The following is a 20,398-nucleotide window of genomic DNA, read 5'->3' as shown; positions in this document are numbered from 1 at the left end:
GCTAACATTTCTATTTGATTGATATGCAGGTGCCTCTGACTTGGGTTCCATTTGTCCTGAATGCACTTCCCTGCCATGTGAGCCCCTCATGCATAGTCTGATGCGTCTGTTGTTAGGGTTTGGGTGGCAGGGGGTAGAGTGAATGGTAGTCCTTTGTTTTGGTGGCAGGCCTCTGTCCATCAAAGGAATTCTAACCATAGGCAAGGTATGATAGGAATCATTGCTTCTAAATCCTGACAATGTTGACACCATACGCTTTTTAGATACCACTGTAGTTTCCTCGTATGCAGTCTTGCATACGGAATTAGTAGAATGTACGAGGCCATGAACCCCACGGCTTGCAGAATTTGCTTTGCAGATAGGGTTTTTGTGGCCACTAGTTTGAAGTAAGTCGTCAAATGAATTTGTTTCTCTGGCATGAGGAAAGCCATCTGGAAAGTTGTGTTCAAGCTTGCTGCTGGGAACATAATTTACTGACAGGGTGCCAGATGCGATTTCTTTTCGTTTATGGTGTACCCCAGACAAGTTAACACCTTTTGTACAAATGCCAGATGATTCAGAAGTAGGTCCTGGCTTTCCACCTGAATTAGACAATCGTCCAGGTATGGGTATATTTGAATATTTATTTGCCTGCAAAATGCAATGACTGGAGCTAGGCACTTTGTGAATACCCTGGGTGCAGTAGATAAGCCAAAGGGCAGTGCAGAGAACTGATAGTGCATGCAGCCTGCTTTTGAAGCGTAGGTATTTTCTGCAAGATTCCCTGGTTGGGATGTGCAGGTAGGCTTCCTTTAAATCCAGTGTTGCCAACCAGGCATCTTTGCCTATCATGGGAAGCAACTGGTGAAGAGTTAGCATCTTGGATTTTGGAATCACCAAAGAGGTGTTTAGGATAGACCGGTCCAGGATAGGGCGCCATGAGTTGTCTTTTCTGGGTACCAGGAAAAATCTTGAGTAGAAACCGTGTCCCTTTTCCTCTTCTGGTACAGTCTGAACAGCTTTTAACCTTAAGAGAGAGTACTTGCTTTTGAGCCTCTGCCCACTGATTTGGGGGTAGATCTGGCCAACCGTTTGGGGTTGGTAGCGTGTGGAATTGAAATCTGTATCCTTGGGAAATTATGTTTAAAACCCATTTGTCCTGGGTAATGAGTTCCCAGTTTTTTGCTTGCAGAGCTATCTTTCCCCCTAAAGGAGCAGTCAGTTGAGAAGTGCTTGGAAGTTTTAAAGTTAAGTCACTGAGACAGCTTACCATAGGGGGGAGTCTTACTACTGCCTGATTTGTAAGTGGGAGCTCCCACTGCTTAGTCCTGTGCAAACCTTGGGACTGAAGCCTGGCTGTTCTGCTGGTTCTGGCTTTGATATGAGAAGGCCTGAAAGAGGCAGGAAAGGACCAATGTTTTGAGGGCCAATGCCTACTAAATCTAGGAGGCTGCACTCGTAAGAAATCTTTAACAGTTTGTATAGATTTAGCTTTTTCCTCCATCTTTTTAAGAACTTCTTCAGCTTTGTCACCAAATAGGCGGTCCTGATTTAAGGGAGCATCCAGCAATTTAGTTTTAACATGATCTGGCAAAGATTGCTCTTTAAGCCAAGCATGCCTTTCTAAGTACAGACCCGGTGACAGAAGCCCTGCAAGATGCCTCTAGTGAATCAAAACCACATTGCAAAGTATGTTTTCCAACCTGTACAGCAGAATGCATTAAATCCTGTAAATCCTTACTTTCAGCACAATCAGGAATCAACATCATTTTCTGTTTAAGCAATCCAATAATATGCTGCTGATACTTCAACATATGAAACTGTCAATTTAAGGCCCTGATGGCCAAGGTTGCAGAGGTATATACCTTCTTACCCCATCTATCCAGGGCCCTGAAATCTCTATCAGAGGGGGTAAGATTTTTGGAAGTAATAGCCTTAATGCCCTTGGGTCCCTGTGAAATGGTCTCAGGGTCCGCAGTAGGATTTTTAAAATGGAACTTTTGAGAATCAGGAACCCTGACTCAAGGGCCAAGCTAGATTCCAAAAAGGCATAGTCAACAATGTCCAGCACAGGAGGGATAGCTAAAGGCCTGTGCTGGGGCAGGAGTAAGAAATCTCTAAGCCTCTTTTTAGAATCAGAGTAATCCTGGCTTTCCCAGTGAAAATGTTCCCTAAGAGTATGCAAGGTTTCTCCAAAAGAAAAATCCTTTGGGGAGAAGCAGAGGGAATACAGTCCACTGCATCGGAATCCTCAAAGGTAGATAAATGTAAATCCTGGTCATCAGACAAGATAGAAATTTCAGAATCCTGGTCAGACGTATCATAAACAAACTCAGTCCTAGGTCTCTTAGAGGGGGGAAGGTTGGCTTCCCCGATTAAAGTAATAAGGTCTTCAGCCATTCTTATTTGTTTTTTAGGCATAGAGGCCTGACCATGTGGTCTGGGCATCGGTTTCCTAGGCATGGTTCGAGTTTTAGACCTAGAAGAAGATGGCGTTGGTTTAATATGAAAGTCAGTAAGCCTGAATACAACATCAGAAGCTGGTGCCTGGACAGCGGCTCCGGACCCATCCAAGGTAGAGACATCCACAGGTTCCACAGTTGAAGCATCTCCCGGATGGGTCTCAGCAGAGGCCTGCGAATCTGAAGTAAAGGGCATCAGGGGCTGCAAAAGCGCCTCACTGAATACCGGTGAACTGGCGACTAGCTTAGGAGAATTAATACTCAACCCAAACAAAACTAAACTACTCATCTTCCAACCCACCAAACATACTCAAAACAACTCTCACTTTAACATCACACCAAAAGACAACACCACTATATACCCAACTGAACACACCAAGTTGCTAGGAGTGGAAATAGACAATAAACTAAAATTTGACATTCACATATCCATGACCATAAAAAAAGTCCACAAACAACTAGGAGCATTATACAGAAATAAGCAACTTCTCACCAAAGCAGCAAAGATTTCAGTAGCAAATTCCCACCTTATCTCCACCCTACTTTATGGCCTCTCCAATATATGCCAACCTAAGGCAATGTGATCGAAACAAGCTAGAGACCTGCTACAACAAAATCGCCAAATTCGCCAAAGGGGCATCCTACCGTAGTCACCACTGTCTCTCACTTGCTGAACTGGGCTGGCTTGAACTCCCTCACCTCCTTCAATGGTATCAACTCTCACTCGCCCACAAACTAGTAAACCATCCACTAAATGTCCCATCCCTCCAGAATCTACTCCAACCCTATCGCACCACCAGACCACTAAGATCCAGCAACAAAAATCACTTGCAGATCACTAAAGTCAATAACTCTGCTGGTGAAGCACTATTCTCTTGCACCATAGCCAAATTATGGAACTCTCTCCCACCCACAATTACCTCCGTACCATCATGCATCCACTTCAAAACTTTACTAAAAGCGCACCTAAAAACATGCTGGCTATGCCCTTGCAACTCCCACTCTAATATCACCCACCCCATCCAACCACTACCTTTCTTTCCACTCCACTAACTACCTTGATTATTGCAAGCTCAGATGTTCATAAGCGTAGTACTTATTATACAGCAGGAACTTCTTATTGTAACATTTGTTAATGTCTGTTATGTACTTCATAGATAAAGATTTTAGTTGTCTACTGATGTACTATGTTCTTCATCTGTAAATATGTTGTAAGTAATTGCTATGTAAATTAATCACTATGTAATCCAATGTAACTACTGTCTGTTTATTTTAACTGTGGAGCTTTTCTCCCCGGGCCTCCGCTGAAAATGGACCTACGTCCAGTCAGACACTCCCGGTCAACAAATATAAATAAATAAATAGTTTGTGGTTTAAATAAGGCACAAAACCGACAGCAAGGTACGTCGTGGTCAGGGCCTAGGCAAGGAATACAGTATGAATGAAAATCTTTATGAGGTATTTGCTTTTCACAAGAAATACAATTATTAACTTTTACTGACATCGGTTTAGAGCAAGAAAAAGTTTCCCCAATGGGGTACTTCGCTTTAGTTGAAAACTTTGGTTCTGAAACTCAAAAATGAAAATTTCAGGAGTCGGCCGACCGACACTTGCGAACTGCTTCTGCTTTGGGCACCGCACGGCAAGAAAGACTGATGTAATGGCATTGGCTGCATGCTTTATACCCCTGACTACCTGACGTCACGGAGGATGAGACAGCAACTGACGCAGGACCCAAGACTTTGATAATCAGGCCGACTGAGGGCTACTAAAAGCAGATAACCACAAATGTGATGACTGCAACAGTGAAACACGAAGAAAGTACAGTTTTGTACCTACCATAAATGTAGATGTTCGAGTGTTCACACTGCTGCAGTCATTACACTTGGGTTATCCTGCCGTCAGGCGGTCCCGCAGTCGGCCAGAGTTCCAAAGTCTTGGTCTGGCGTTGGTTGCTGTCGCTTCTTCCCTGACGTCAGTGCGCCAGGGGTATAAGATGCATTCAACGCCATTTTCTTCAGTTTTTCTTGCCCCAGATGTCAGGTGCCCCCAAGTAAGTAGGCAATACATATTGCTAATAAAAAATATACATATAAAATAAAAACAATACCTTCAGTTACAAGCAAATACACCACAAAGGTTGTATAGGATAGAAAGGTATAGATAAGTCCAGCTAATTCAGAGGGGATGGAGGGAGGGTAACCTGGACTGCAGCAGTGTGAACACTCGAACATCTACATTTATGGTAGGTACAAAACTGTACTATGTTCATCGTGTTACACTGCTGCAGTCATTACACTTGGGTAGAATCCCAAAGCTAAGGTTGGGTGGCTGGTCTATAAAGAGTTAGGATTGGCTATGAGGCCCTGCAGAACTGCAGTGGCAAATCCTGCTCCGGATTTAGAGTAAAGAGGCAGGTGGTAATGCTTGGTAAAGGTGTGCACTGAACTCCAAGTTGCAGCCTCCAAAATTTCCTTGGTAGGTACTCCTCTGAGAAAGGCTGTTGAAGTGGCTGTTGCCCTGGTGGAATGTGGCCTAATGTTATTTGGGACTGATTTTCCATGCTGTGTGTAGCAGTAACGAATACAGTGTCCTATCCATTTGGATATAGTCTGCTTTGAGATAGCCTTGCCCTGTGATCCTGCAGCATATGCTACAAACAGTTGCTCAGTTTTCCTAAAAGCTTTTGTTTTGTCCAAGTAGAAGCGTAGCTGCCTGTGTATGTCCAAAGAATGCAGAAGTTTCTCCCCTTTATTCTGGGGGTTTGGATAAAAAGTTGGCAAATGGATGGTTTGGTTAAGAGCCACACTAGATACCACCTTTGGCATAAAGGTAGGGTTTGTCCTTAAAGAAACCCTGTCCTGATGAAAAATTATAAAAAGGTTCCACTGCCATTAATGCCTGTAGCTCTGAGACTCTTCATGCTGAAGTTACTTGCCAGGAGCAGAGCTGTTTTCCATGATAAAAAATATTGGCTGGCTCAAAAGGTGGCAGGGTCAGTTTTTCCAAAACGAAATTGAGGTCCCAAGTTGGTGTTGGTGCTCTACGGGGCGGTCTTATCTTTTTAGCCCCTCTGAGGTACTGCTTTAGCAAGGGATGAGAGAATAAAGGAGGATCCGTGTTGTAATGTGCTGAAATGGCAGAGGCGTGGATCTTAATTGATGAGAAGGACAGGCCTCTGTCCAGCATCTCAGTTAAGTATTGTAAAATCTGAGGAATGTTTGGAACAAGAGGGTCAATGCTTTGAGCCTTGTTCCAGGCGCAGAATCTCTTCCATTTTTCTGAGTAAGCTTTCCTGGTGCTAGGCCTCCTGGCCTCCAAAATGACATCCATAACAGCTTTAGAGAGAGGTGTTGCCTGTTTGACTAATGAATCTGCCATGCAGCCAGGTTTAGGGTTTTGAGCTGACCGTGCAGGATCGGATTGTTTTGTTGAGTCAGAAGGTGTGGAATTTAAGGCAAAATCCATAGTGGGCCTTGAGCTAAGTTCCTTAAGATAGGGTACACCAGTGCTGGCGTGGCCAGTCTGGAGCAATCAGGATCATCTGTGTTTTTTCATGTCTGGCTTTTAGGAGTACCTTTGAAGGGAGAGGCAGTGGCGGGAAGGCATAAACTTTTAGGCTTTTCCAGCTGAACAAAAGAGCATCCACTTTCCATGCTTGTTTGTGATAAGTCCTTGTGCAGAATTTTAGTAGCTGGCAATTCAGTGGGGAGGCAAAAAGATCTATGTCTGGGCATCCCCATTTTTGCGTTACCATGCTGAAGATTTGTGGATTCAATTTCCATTTGTGAGGGTCCATGATATTTCTGCTTAGATCGTCTGCCAGAGTATTTTTATTTCCTGGCAGGAATTGTGCTTGCAGGTGAACTTGATGCGTTAGAGCTGTGTTCCACAAGGTCATGGCTTGCCTGCATAGGGGATAAGAATGAGTGCCCCCTTGCTTGTTTATGCATCACATTACTGTGGTGTTGTCTGTCTTTAATAATAACTGCCTGGATGCAGAAGGTCCATGAAAGGTGTTCGGGCATTCTGAACAGCCAACATCTCTTTTTGATTGATGTGAAGATGCATCTCGTCTGTGGTCCACTTGCCCTGAATGCATTTTCCTGCCATGTGTGCTCCCCAGGCATAATCCGAGGCATCTGTTGTTAGAGTCTGCCTGGCTGTGGGTAGGGTAAAAGGCTGACCCTTGTTTGGGTGACATGCCTGTGCCCACCATCGAAACTTCTGTTGTAGGCAGGGAATCATTGGTATAACTGCTTCTAAACTGTGAGAATGTTGAGTCCAAACACTTTTTGGGTACCATTGTAATTTCCTCATATGCAGTCTGGCATATGGTATTAGTAGTATGCAGGATGCCATGTATCCCAGGGCCTGCAGAATTTTTCTTGCAGGGAGATGGGACTTTTTTGCCAGTAATTGAAAATATTGAGTTAGTTGAACTTGTTTGTCTGGTGTGAGGTAAGCCATCTGGGCCGTTGTATTTAAGCTGGCACCCAGGAATATAATCTGTTGTGATGGCACTAGTTTTGACTTCTTTTCATTTACTGTGTACCCTAGACAAATTAGCAACCTTTTTACAAAAGCCAGATGCTGTAGAAGAATGTCCTTTGTCTCTGCTTGAATGAGGCAGTCGTCCAGGAATGGATATATTTGAATTCCTTTTTGTCTGCAAAATGCAATTACTGGTGCCAGGCACTTTGTGAAGACCCTGGGCGCAGTAGATAAGCCAAAGGGCAGTGCAGAGAATTGGTAGTGCATTGAACCAGCTTTGAATCTGATATCTTCTGCAATTTTGTCTGATAGGGACATGCAGGTATGCCTCTTTGAGGTCCAGAGTAACAAGCCAAACCTTCTTGCCTAGCATGGGTAGAAGCTGCTGTAATGTCAACATTTTGAATTTCGGAATATCCAGGTAAGTATTTAGAATTGAAAGGTCTAGTATGGGTCTCCAGGCCTTGTCCTTTCCTGGGACCAGGAAGAGTCTTGAGTAAAATCCTTGTCCTTGCTCCTGTTGTTTTGAATAGCTCTCATGTCCATGAGGGCTGAAATTTGTTTTTGTGCCTCTGTCCATTGACTTTGTGGCAGGTCTGGCATTCCTTTTAGCCTTGGTAAAGTATGAAAGTGGAACCTGTAACCTTGAGACACAATATTCAGAACCCATTTGTCTTGGGTGATTGTTTGCCAGTTTTGAGAAAAAAGTGCTAGTTTTCCCCCTAAGGGGGGCTTCCAAAAGGGAAGTGCTTGGCGTACGAAGGGGAAAGTCATTGTGACGGTTTCCTGTAAGGTTGAGACTTGTCCTCACCTCCTTTTTGGGTTGAGGTGCCCTACTGTTGTCTGTTTGAGCCTTGGGGTTGAGATCTGCCTCTTGGGCGTCTGTATCTGCCTCTCTGTGGCCTGTCTGACACTGGAAAGGACCAATTCTTTGTTGGCCAATTTCTGCTAAATCGAGGTGGCTGTACCTGTAAGAAATACTTGACTGTTTGCATAGATTTAGCTTTAGCCTCCATTTTCTTTAACACCTCTTCTGCCTTAACACCAAACAAGGTATCATGCTGTAAAGGAGCATCCAACAATTTTGCCTTAACATGATCAGGTAAACTCTGTTCTTTTAACCAAGCATGTCTTCGAATCACAGAACCTGTAACTGCAGCTCTACAAGAGGCCTCTAAAGAATCAAAACCACATTGCAGAGTATGTTTTCCCACCTGTTCAACTGCATGTAATAAATCCTGCATTTCTTTACAATCAGGAGCTTCTGAGCTTGCAAGGATTTTCTGTTTTAACTGAGCCATTAAATATTGTTGATACTTAAGCATGTGAAACTGTCAATTTAAAGCTCTTACTACTAAAGTTGCAGAAGAGTATACTTTCTTCCCCCATCTATCCAAAGCTCTGGAATCTCTGTCAGAGGGTACTGGATTTTTTGCAATGGGAGCCTTAACCCCTTTTGGACCCTGGGAAATAGTTTCTGGAACAGCAGAAGGGTTTTTATAAAGAAACTTGTGAGAGTCAGGGACTCTATAATACCTATCTGGCTTGGCTGGTGCAGGGGGCAAAGAATCAGGAGATAAGCTGGATTCAGAGAACACATCATCCACAATATCTTGCACAGGCGGAATAGCCAGGGGCCTGTGCTGAGGTAATAAAAAGAAATCCCTGAGCCTTTTCTTGGATTCTGAGTAATCCTGACTTTCCCAATGGAAATGCTCCCTCATGGTATGTAAAGTTTCCCCAAAAGAATAATCCGCAGGAGGAGAGGCTGAAGGGATAGATTCTTCAGCATCAGAGTCCTCATAGGGGAGTAGAGAGTATCCCTGGCCTGAAGAGGAATCAGAGGAAATGGAAACCTAATCAGAAGAATCATAGTCTGTATCCTGCCTAGGCCTTTTCTCAGGAGGGAGATGGGAACCCCTGATTAGAGTAATGAGGTCTTCGGCCATTTTAAGCATCTGTTTCTTAGGCATGGAGGACTGTCCAGGAGAATGCTGTACTTGTTTCTTTGTCTTTAATGGTACTTTTGTCTTAGCTGTTGTTGTAATGGTAAGTTGTGAAGGTCTGAAAACACCCTCAGACGCCGATGCCTGCTCAGCGGCTCCGGACCCATCTGAGGGATTAGTTTCCATGGGCCCAATACCTTGGGTTTCCTGAGGCCTAGTTGTCTCCATGTGGGAGTCGGAGGCGGCCTGTGGCTCTGAGGTAGCGGGTGTCAGTGGCTGCGAAAGCGCCTCACTGAGAACCAGCGACTGGCCTAGAAGAGGTTTCTTCATCAGTTTTGGACCTCGGATGCCTGTCTTTATCCTTGTCTTTGCGTTTTTTCGGTATTGCGGTCGTCGGTGATCCGACGGCATAGTATAATTGAACCTTTGGCCAAAGTAGTGCAAAGCAAAATCAAAACGTATTTTTATAGTGCGTTTGTTAAATCTAGCACAAAACCGACAACTAGTGACGTGATCAGGGCCTAGGCATGGAATACAGTAAGAGTGGAAGTCCTTATGAGGTATTTGCTTCCCACAAGAAATACAATTATTAACTTTTTCTGACATCGGTCTGAGGCAAGAAAAAAGTTTCCCCAATGGGGTACTTAGCTTTATTGAAGACTTCGGATCTGAAATTCGACTTCGAAAATTTCAGGAGTCTGCCGACCGGCACCTGCGAACTGCTTCAGCTTTGAGCACCACGCGGCAAGAAAGACTGAAGAAAATGGCGTCGGATGCATCTTATATACCCCTGGCGCACTGACGTCAGGGAAGAAGCGACAGCAACTGATGCCGGACCAAGACTTTGGAACTCTGGCTGACTGCAGGACCGCCTGACGGCAGGATAACCCAAGTGTAATAACACGATGAACATCTTCCCATTTGTCCTGGGTAATGAGTTCCCAGTTTTTTGCATGTAGGGCAAGCTTTCCTCCTAAGGGAGCAGGCAGCTGAGCAGGGCTTGGAAGGGTTAAGGTTAAGTCATTGTGCCATTTTCCTGTAAGGGGGTGTCTTACTACTCCTTGCTTTGGAAGTGGGAGCCCCCCACTGCTTGGGCCTGTGCGTAGCCTGAGACTGTAACCTAGGTTGTCTGTTGTTCCTGGGTTTGGACTGAGAAGGCCTGGAAGAGGCTGGAAAGGACCATTTCTTTGAAGGCCAATGCCTACTAAATCTGGGTGGCTGTACCTGCAGGAAATCTAACAGTTTGCATACACATTTAGCTTTTTCCTCCATCTTTTTGAGGACGACTTCTGCTTTGTTGCCAAACAGGCGGTCTTGGTTTAAGGGAGCATCCAGTAATTTAGCTTTAACATGATTTGGCAAGTTTTGCTCCTTAAGCTAAGCATGCCTTCTAAGTACAGACCCAGTGACAGCAGCCCTGCAAGATGCTTCTAAAGAATCAAAACCAAATTGCAAAAGTATGTTTACCAACTTGTTCCACAGAATGCATTAAATTCTGTAAATCTTTGTGTTCAGCACAGTCAGGAATCATCATCATTTACTGTTTCAGCAGTCCCATAATATGCTGCTAGTACTTTAACATATGAAACTGGCAATTTAACCCCCTAATGGCCAAAGTAGCAGAAGTGTATACCTTCTTACCCCATCTGTCCAAGGCTCTAGAATCTCTACCAGAGGGGCTAGGATTTTTGGCAGCTGTAGCCTTAATGCCCTTTGAACCTTGGGAAATGGTCTCTGGATCCGCAGTAGGATTCTTGAAAAGGAACTTGTGAGAGTCAGGTAATCTGTAATACCGGTCAGGTTTCCTGGGAGCTGGCGGTAAAGTGTCTGGGGGCAGGCTAGATTCCAAGAAAGCATCTACAATGTCCAGAACAGGGGGGATAGCTAAAGGCCTGTGTTGAGGAAGGAGTAAGAATTCCCTAAGCCTCTTTTTGGAATCAGAGTAATCCTGGCTTTCCCAGCGGAAATGCTCCCTAAGAGCATGCAAGGTTTCACCAAAAGAAAAATCTTCTGGAGGGGAAGCAGAGGGAATGGAATCCTCATAGGTAGACAAGGGCAAATCCTGGTAATCAGAAATATCAGAATCCTGATCAGAAGAATCAGAGGGAAAATCAGTTCTAGGTCTCTTAGAGGGGGAAGGCTGGCTTCCCCTAATTAAAGTAATAAGGACTTCAGCCATTCTAAGTATTTGTTTTTTAGGCATATGGGCCTGACCATGCAGTTTGGACGTCGGTTTTCTAGCTGTGGGTCGAGTTTTAGGCCTCGATGAAGAAGATGGCTTTGGTTTAAAATGCAAGTCTGTAGGCCTGAATATACCCTCAGAAGCCGGTGCCTGCACAGCAGCTCCGGACCCATCCAAGGTAGAGACATCCGCATGTTGCACCATACCGGACTCTGAATGGGTCTCAGTAGAGGCCTGCGAATATGAAGTAGCAAGTATCAGGGGCTGCGAAAGCGCCTTACTGAGTGACTAGCTTAACGGAAGCGTCATCGGCAGTTTTGGACCTATGTGGTCTGTCTCTGTCTTTATCCTTACATTTTTTTTGAATATCGGTAGTCAGATGGCTTACCGAAGCCATTTCTGGATAGTTATACAGAGTATCAAAATAATTTGCTGCAGAAATAGACTGACGACAAATAGTTCGGGGGTTGAATAAGGCACAAAACCGACAGCGAGGGACGTTGTGGTCTGGGCCTAAGCAAGGAATGCAGTACGAATGAAAATCTTTATGAGGTATTTGCTTTACACAAGTAATACAATTGTTAACTTTTACTGACATCGGCTAAGAGCAAGAAAAAGGATCCCTAACAGGGTACTTAGCTTTTTTGAAGACTCCGGTTCTGAAACTCAAAAATGAAAATTTGAAGAGTCGGCCGACCGGCACTTGCAAACTGCTTCTACTTCAGGCACAGCGTGGCAAGAAAGATTGATGTAATGGCGTCAGCTGCATGTTTTATACCCCCTGATGACCTGATGTCATGGAAGAAGAGACAGCATCCGATGCAGGGATCCAAGACTCTGGTATTCAGGCCGGCTGAAGGCTACCTGCAGGCAGATAACCCAAATGTAATAATTGCAACAGTGAAACACGAAGAACATCAAGTTTGCTGCCTATATTTAAACAAATTTGGACACCTTTGCAATTACAGCAAAGTATTTTTTTAATGATGGCATGGCAGCTATGAAACTGGTGCACTTGTGGTTAACATACAATAAAACAGACTTCTGATGAAAGTTCCTGAGAGAAATTTCACCTATCACATGCACACATGGTTTTGTTTGGTTTGTGATAACACAATGCATCCTAATTAACACAAAAAAAAAAAAAGGCATTAACTTTAGGATGACGTCTGGACAGCAAAGGTGTCAGACCACCAAACTCTGCACATGACTAAACTATAGAGTTGTGACTGATCAAGCAATGAGTGGTAGAAGGAACCAAGGAAGGTGAAAAGCAATGTGCTTATACACCTGGATAGCATGTAAGGTCATAAAGAATACAGACTCATCTGCACTCACAGAAGGCAACTAACAGCTTGAAAAAAAATGTCTTATTTTGGTGGTGGTTTGAAGGCATAACTAACAACAAACACTGTGGTAAACATACTGTCTTTAGGATATCTGTTCTTGTACTTCTGTGCACTTCAAAGATCTTCAGAACAAGTTATGTTCCATCTACACTGAAAAAGGTCAGACTTCCAAGTTAACAAATCAGTAACACAAATGCACATATTTTGTGAACCTGTAATGGCACTATATAATTCTGATAAGAAACACAGCATGTTATGTATGTAAAAAGTACTCCATGATGTCTTTCTATGTCCTCTTCAAAATTAGAAAACTGGAGTCAAATGTGTTCTTTGACTGTCAGCTAATGAAAAGTTCATGTTTACCTATAGCTAGTTTAAGTAGTAAAATAAAGGGATTTTTTTTATGTTCTCTGAGCAATGCAACATGTTTTTAGCATTAGGCCCAAACACAGCATGAAACTAATGTACTGGAAGCTCTTAATGGTAAGGCTCAAACAATACAAGATGAGCAACATTCAATCCACTATGTGTTGGGAACACTAAAATCTTACCTTACACAATTTTTTTCCTGAAGAAATATGATTGATCACTAGAGACTCTAATCTGCTTTATTTTAAGGGAATTTAAATCCTGTCACCCATGAAGCTAGTTAAGGGAACAGTGGTGTTACAGATTAATAAGGACTTCTGGCGATATAAAACATTGTAATCCTCAACAGAAAAGCAGTAAACTTGAAACACTAATGTGTGGCATTTTGCTTTTCCACTATGCTTTACAATATGTACATAAAAGTGCAATAACAGTGTAAAACTCAACGCTCTATTAGTCTTTGTTTTCCATCCCCCAAATGTGGGGTGATTCAGGCCACCACCAACCACCAATTTTAATTCCACTTTAAAAAAGTGAGGGCTACACAGTAAGAACATTGCTGATGTTATACTGCAAGAAAGAGAGCTACATCCTTAAAAATTATTCTTCTTTTACAAGGCACCAACATGAAAATACTTCAATCTGAGGGAAAATAAGCATCTTTCATGTCTGTCCCCCAGTGCAGATATCTGACACTGTATTCCATGGATATCATCACATAAAAACAATGAGCGCGCGCACACACACACATATATATATATATATATATATATACATATATATATATATATATATATATATATATATATATATATATATACACACACACACACACACGTGTATGAACTTATTTATGTATACATATACTCATTTTAATGTTCATGCCATGTTACTGAGAATAGGGTGTGCCAGAGACTAAGGATATACATTATGGAACTCAAACTCATGCCCCTCATGCCTCAAGCAGCCCCTTAACCAACATAATTCTGACTAAGGGAAACTACTAGCCTACTACAATATATTCCTGTCTTCACTTACTATATATTTTTAGCATTGAAGACTATGGCTTTTAGTTAGTTCTCATACAGTCTCATGGTCTTTTCAGTTTAAGTCATTCAAACCTATAACACCATTTTTGTATACTTCCAGTTCACTCCCATTGCTCCTTATAGAGTAACAGAACTTTTTTGGGCCTGCTTCTTTAACCAAGTGACTTATCAGCTAATAAAAGGCATTATTAGAAAGTTTAAAGAATTATTAACAAAATGACACTAAGATTGTTAATACAGTATGTCCAGCAGTAGAGAAATTAATCAATTAATTTGGCACTTATTCAAATTTTCATAGACAAGACCTTATCTGTTATTATGGGGTATGATGTGAAATGCCATGCTGGGAAACAAGAAAATTCATTGTCAATGTCCATCAATATCACATTATACCGGAGATATTGCTAGCTGTTTGTCAGTAATAATGAAAATAAACTATTTCCATATGTTCTTAAGTTTACAAAAAAACAACTGATTCACACGCTGCTGCAAGACATCAGGTGAAACCTTAGATGTTCTTGAAGAAAACTCTGACATTTGCATTGTAAGTTACACATCCTTAAAGATATTCAGTGTTATTCATATGGTTTATTATATAATTATGCATATGTTTTCATATTTCTGGAAATATTTTAACAAATATGCATTCATAGAGTAATTTTTTGCTGTCATATAAAATCTTATGTCTGGTTAACAAAATGTTCTAACAATACATGCCTTGGTAGTACAATTTCTAAGATAGATGATTTGCTTGTGAATATAATTTTGCATTTGTGTGCATTACAACATATTATATGACGACCCCCCCATTAATATTCAAAATCCGTGCACGCTGATTGGTCAGCATACACGTTGTAAATCAGTTATAGTAATGGAAAAAAGGTCCGGTCGCCCGGACTTTTTCCATTACTATAACTTTTTTTTAGCAACGGAGAAAGTACAGTTTTGTACCTACCATAAATGTAGATGTCCGAACAGGATAGCATCTGCAGTCATAACAAATGGGTTGTCCTGTCGTCAGGCAGCCCTTCGGTCGGCCGGATTCCAAAGTCTGGGTCTGGCCTCGGCTGGTGTCGCACTTCACCCGACGTCATCTCTGCTGGTCTTCAGGTATAAAGGCATCAGCCGACGCCATTTTCCTCAGTGTTTCTTGCCCCAGATGCCAGTGGCCCTCTTGGATAGCTAAATTTTTGGTAAAATGCCAATGTTTGCCAAAAAGTAGAAGGCAAATACAAAAAATATGCATGTATGTACATATATACAAACAAATACACCATAAGAGATCCCCCCCCAGCTAGCTATTAGGTGGGCAATACCCTAGGAGTACCACAGAGGGGAAGGAGGGTGGGTAATCCTGACTGCAGATGCTATCCTGTTCGGACATCTACATTTATGGTAGGTACAAAACTGTACTATGTCCTTCAAGGATGCATCTGCAGTCATAACAAATGGGTAGAATACCATAGCCAAACTAGGGGAGGAGGAATAAGAATTATGGTGTACTTAGGATCCCTTGCAACACAGCAGTGGCAAACCCTGCTCGGGATCTAGAGTATAGAGGTAAGTTATAATGCTTGGCAAATGTATGCACGGAGGTCCAAGTAGCAGCCTCAATAATGTCCTTGGTAGCCACTCCTCGTAAGAAGGCTGTGGTAGTGGCTGTAGCCCTTGTAGAATGAGGTCTTATGTTCTGTGGAATTTCCTTTCCATGATAGGAGTAACAGAATCTTATGCAATTTCCTATCCACTTTGAGATTGTCTGTTTGGAAATTGCTTTTCCTTCCCTTCCTGTTGCATAGGCTACTAGGAGCTGGTCAGTTTTTCTATTGCTCTTGGTTCTGTCCAGGTAGTAGCGCAACTGTCTATGTACATCCAAGGTATGTAGCAGTCTTTCCCCTTTGTTCTGTGGATTGGGAAAGAAAGTAGGTAGGTGGATCGCCTGGTTTAGAGACGGTCTGGATACCACCTTAGGCATAAATGTAGGATTAGTTCTCATGGATACTCTATCTTGGTGGAAGATTAGGAAGGGTTGTACTGCCATTAAAGCCTGTAGTTCTGAAACCCTTCTTGCTGAAGTAATTGCCAGAAGGAAAGCAGTTTTCCAGGATAGGTGTTGAAGATCTGCTGTTGCTGCTGGTTCGAATGGAGGGAGTGTCAGTTTTTCTAGTACAAAATTCAAGTCCCATGCTGGTAATGGTGGTTTCCTAGGAGGTTTTACATTCTTAATTCCTCTGAGGAATTGCCTGAGTAGAGGATGCGAGAAGACAGGGTGATTGAGGCTGTATTCTGCAGAAATAGCTGATGCATGTATCTTGATGGAGGAATAGGACAGGCCAGAATGTAAGAGCTCTGCCAAATACTCCAGGATGTTGGCAATATCTACCTTTGACACATCTTTCCCTCTTTCCGTACTCCAAATGACAAACCTTTTCCATTTTCCTGCATAGTTCCTTCTAGTAGAAGGTCTGCAGGCCTCAATGATAATGTCTTTAACCCTTTGGGATAAATCCGGGTTAGATGCTCTTATGTAATGTTCCAGGCAGTGAGTTGCAGAGTTTTCAGGTTTGGATGCAAGATGTTGTAGTTGTTCTGAGTCAACATCAAGGGAATCAGGGGTAGAGACCACGTTTCCCCCCGAGACATGCTCCTCAGTAATGGATACCAATGTTGCCTTGGCCAATTTGGAGCTATCAGAATTATTCTTGGTCGTTCCTCTTTGATTTTCAGTAGTACCTTGTGCATCAAAGGAAGGGGTGGAAATGCATATGCTGTCAGGCCTTTCCAATTGAAGGATAGAGAGTCCACCTTCCAAGCAAGGGGGTGGTATGTCCTTGTGCAGAATTTCTTGAGCTGGTGATTGAGTGGGGAAGCAAATAGGTCTATTTGTGGTATTCCCCATTTCTTTGTGATGGCCTTGAAGATGTCCGGGTGTAGCATCCATTCGTGAGCATCCGAGGTAGTTCTGCTTAACATGTCTGCTAGGATGTTTTCTTTTCCCGGTACAAATATTGCCTGTAGTTGAATGTTGTAGCTCAGAGCCATATTCCAGAGGTCCAGAGTCATTCGGCATAGGGGGTATGAATGAGTGCCTCCCTGTTTGTTGATGTACCACATGACTGTGGTGTTGTCTGTCCTTATCATCAATTGTCCCTCTTTGAGGAATGGTCTGAAATTCTGGATTGCTAGTTTTACTGCCAGCATTTCTTTTTGATTTATGTGCAGGTGCAGTTATCTGGAGTCCATAAGCCTTGAATGCACTTGTCCATCATGTGTGCCCCCCAACCGAGATCTGAGGCGTCCGTTGTGATGGTTTGGCTTGCTTGAATATTGTGGAAAGACAATCCTGGGTTTGCCTGGCAAGTCTGAGCCCACCATAGGAACTCTTGTTTCAGGCATGGAATTAGTGGTATTTCGGTTTCTAAGCTGTGCTTGTGTTGAGACCATAAATTCTTTAGGTACCACTGTAGCTTTCTCATATGCAGTCTGGCATGGGGGACCAAGATTATGCAGGATGCCATGAACCCCAAGGCCTGTAGTACTTTTCTTGCTGTTAGTCTGTTCTGCTTTTCTAGTGCCAAGAAGTACAGAGGAAGTTGTTCTTGCTTTTCTGCAGTTAGGAATGCCATCTGTTTTACTGTGTCCAGTTCTGCACCCAAGAATGTTATTGTCTGGGATGGTATCAGTTTTGACTTTTTTAAATTGACTGTGTATCCCAGGGCTTGTAGTAAGCAAATGACCCTTTGTAAGTCTTGTGTCAGCTTGCTTTTGTTGTCCGCTTGTATCAGGCAGTCGTCCAGGTATGGATAAATTTGGATTCCCTGAAGCCTGCAATGAGCTATTACTGATGCCAGGCATTTCGTGAACACTCTGGGCGCAGTAGATAAGCCAAAGGGCAATGCTGAGAATTGATAATGCTCTGATCCTGCAAGAAATCTGAGGTATCTTCTGCAGACTGGTCGTATGGGGACGTGCAGGTATGCCTCCTTGAGATCTAGAGTTACCAACCAGTACTCCTTGCCCAGCATGGGAAGAAGTTGGTGTAGGGTCAGCATTTTGAATTTTGGAACGATGATGTATGTGTTTAAAGTGGACAGGTCGAGAATAGGTCTCCAACTGTTCTCCTTTCTTGGTACTAGGAAGAGTCTGGAGTAAAATCCCTTGCCCTGTTCTGTAGGTGGTACCCTTTCCACAGCTCTCATCTTTGTTAAGTGAGCTATTTGTTTTAGGGCTTCTGACTTTTGATTTGGTGGCAGGTTTGGCATTCCTCTTTTTGCTGGTAAGGTGTGGAAATGAAACCTGTAGCCTTGGTCTATAGTTTGCAAAATCCAGTTGTCTCTTGTGATATAGTGCCAACTTTTTGAAAATAAGGCTAACTTTCCGCCTAAAGGTGCTAATATTTGTTCCCTGGTAGGCGGTGTTAGAACCAAGTCACTGTGATTGTCCTGTTGCAGTGGTAGTGGTTGCATCCGTGCCTCGTTGGTTACTGCCTTGCCACTGGCGTCCCCTGTAGGCACCTCCTCTGGTTTGATTTCTGCCTCTGGAACGTCTATTCCTGCCTCTCTGATTTTTAGAGGAGTCTGGAAAGGACCAATTTTTGGAAGGCCAGTTCCTGCTGAACCTTGGGGGCTGTACCTGTAAGAAATCTTTAACTGTTTGTACAGATTTTGCCTTCTTTTCCATTTTCTTCATTACTTGTTGTGCAGGAGAACCAAATAGACTGACCTTGTCTATAGGAGCATCTAAAAGCTTTGCTTTAACATGATCCGGCAAGACCTGCTCTTTTAACCATGCATGCCTTCTTATAACTGTGCCAGTCATGGCTGATCTAAAAGAAGCCTCCAGTGCATCATAGCCACATTTTAAAGAATGGTTACTAACCTGCTGAATGTTATTCACCATTTCTAGAACATATTTCTTATCTAAGGACTCATCAGAGGACAGTTTCTTAGTTAACTGATCAAGCATAAACTCTTGGTATTGGATCATATGAAACTGACAGTTTAAAGCTCTAGCTGAGAGAGTAGCGGAGGTGTATACTTTTTTACCCCATCTCTAAGGACCTGGATTCCCTATCAGAGGAGGTTTTTAGCTGAGGTCGAAGCAACTGCCTTAGGTCCCTGGGAGATAGTCTCCGGGTCTGCAAAAGGGGCCTTGTATAAATGGTGATGAGTGTCCGGTACCCTGTAGAACCTGTCTGGCTTAGCAGGGGCTGGAGGTAAAGTATCAGGAGCAGTGCAAACATCATTAAATGCATCATCTACAACAGGAAGAACTGGAGGTATAGCTAAGGGCCTATGCTGCGGTAGGTGTAAAAAGGTCCTGAGCCTTTTTCTTGAATCAGAGAAATCTTGCCCCTGCCATTGGAATTGCTCTCGCATGGCATGTAAGGTTTCCCCAAAAGAGAATTCCTCTGGTGGAGAGGCAGAAGCAATAGATTCCTCTGCATCAGAATCTTCATAAGTAGAAAGAGGAGCCTCTGGATGGTCTGTAATGTCTGAGTCATCTGAAGAGTCATCTGAGGAGCCTGGCTCTGGGGGCTCTGCTCTAGGTCTCTTTTCTGGAGGTTGTGAGGCCCTGTCTGGGTGAGATTGGGATCCTCTTATTAGAGAGATGAGATCCTCTGCCAAAGTAAGCATTTGTGAACTGGAGCTAGGCCTGTGAGAGGGGGGCTTAACAGGCACAGATTTAGCAGTTTTGGCTGCTTTAGCCCTGGCAAAGGCCTTTATAGACATGGCTGCAGGAGGCCTAGCAGCACCACGTGCTGGGGTAGAGACATCCAAAGGGATGGTGTCCGACAACTCTAAGGAAACCACATTTGTAGGCAAAATTTCAGAGGCCGATTCAGCTAGGGTAGCAGGGGCCTCGGTAGTAGTCATGGATTCGGCTGTAGATTGCACCGTTTGCTCGGTTTCGGCCGAAACTGAGACACTCGCGGTTTGTTTTACCGTGGTTTCGGCCGAAACCGCGGACCGCGAGTGTCGGTCCTTTTCTTTGCGTTTCTTAACAATTTGGGTAGTCAGAGGATCCGACGGCATAATATACGCAAATTCTGAGCCGAAAAACTGTTCAGCAAACTCCGAACGACGCCTAAGCGTTCGTCGGTTGAAGGAAGCACAGGCTAAACAAGCTGCTACGTCGTGGTCTGGGCCTAGACAAGGTAAGCAGTAAGAGTGGAAATCTTTATGAGGTATTTGTTTCCCACAGGTTAAACAGTTATTAACTTTTTCTGACATCGGCTGAGGCAAGAAAGAGTCCCCAACGGGGTACTTAGCTTTTAAAAGTCTTCGAAGTTGTATTCGGTAGTATTAATCTCTGGATCTGACCGACTGGCACTTGCGAACAGCTTCTGCTTCGGGCGCCACGCGGCAAGAAAGACTGGGGAAAATGGCGTCGGCTGATGCCTTTATACCCGAAGACCAGCAGAGATGACGTCGGGTGAAGTGCGACACCAGCCGAGGCCAGACCTAGACTTTGGAATCCGGCCGACCGAAGGGCTGCCTGACGACAGGACAACCCATTTGTTATGACTGCAGATGCATCCTTGAAGGACATCGCAAGATCTCCATTG

General features: G+C 43.4%; 1 protein-coding gene across 1 annotated transcript in view; it reads right to left on the bottom strand.

Annotated features, from left to right (window-relative positions):
* Positions 1-20,398, bottom strand: part of TGS1 (trimethylguanosine synthase 1) — a 1,147,018-nt gene that overhangs the window by 500,502 nt on the left and 626,118 nt on the right. The gene's annotated exons all lie outside the window — the stretch shown is intronic.

The sequence above is a fragment of the Protopterus annectens genome, chromosome 3.part0 (assembly GCF_019279795.1).
Source record: "Protopterus annectens isolate FY-2018-M chromosome 3.part0, PAN1.0, whole genome shotgun sequence".
Lineage (NCBI taxonomy): Eukaryota > Metazoa > Chordata > Ceratodontiformes > Protopteridae > Protopterus > Protopterus annectens.
The sequence above is the reverse complement of the archived record's forward strand: the minus strand, read 5'-3'. Positions and strand labels throughout refer to the sequence as shown.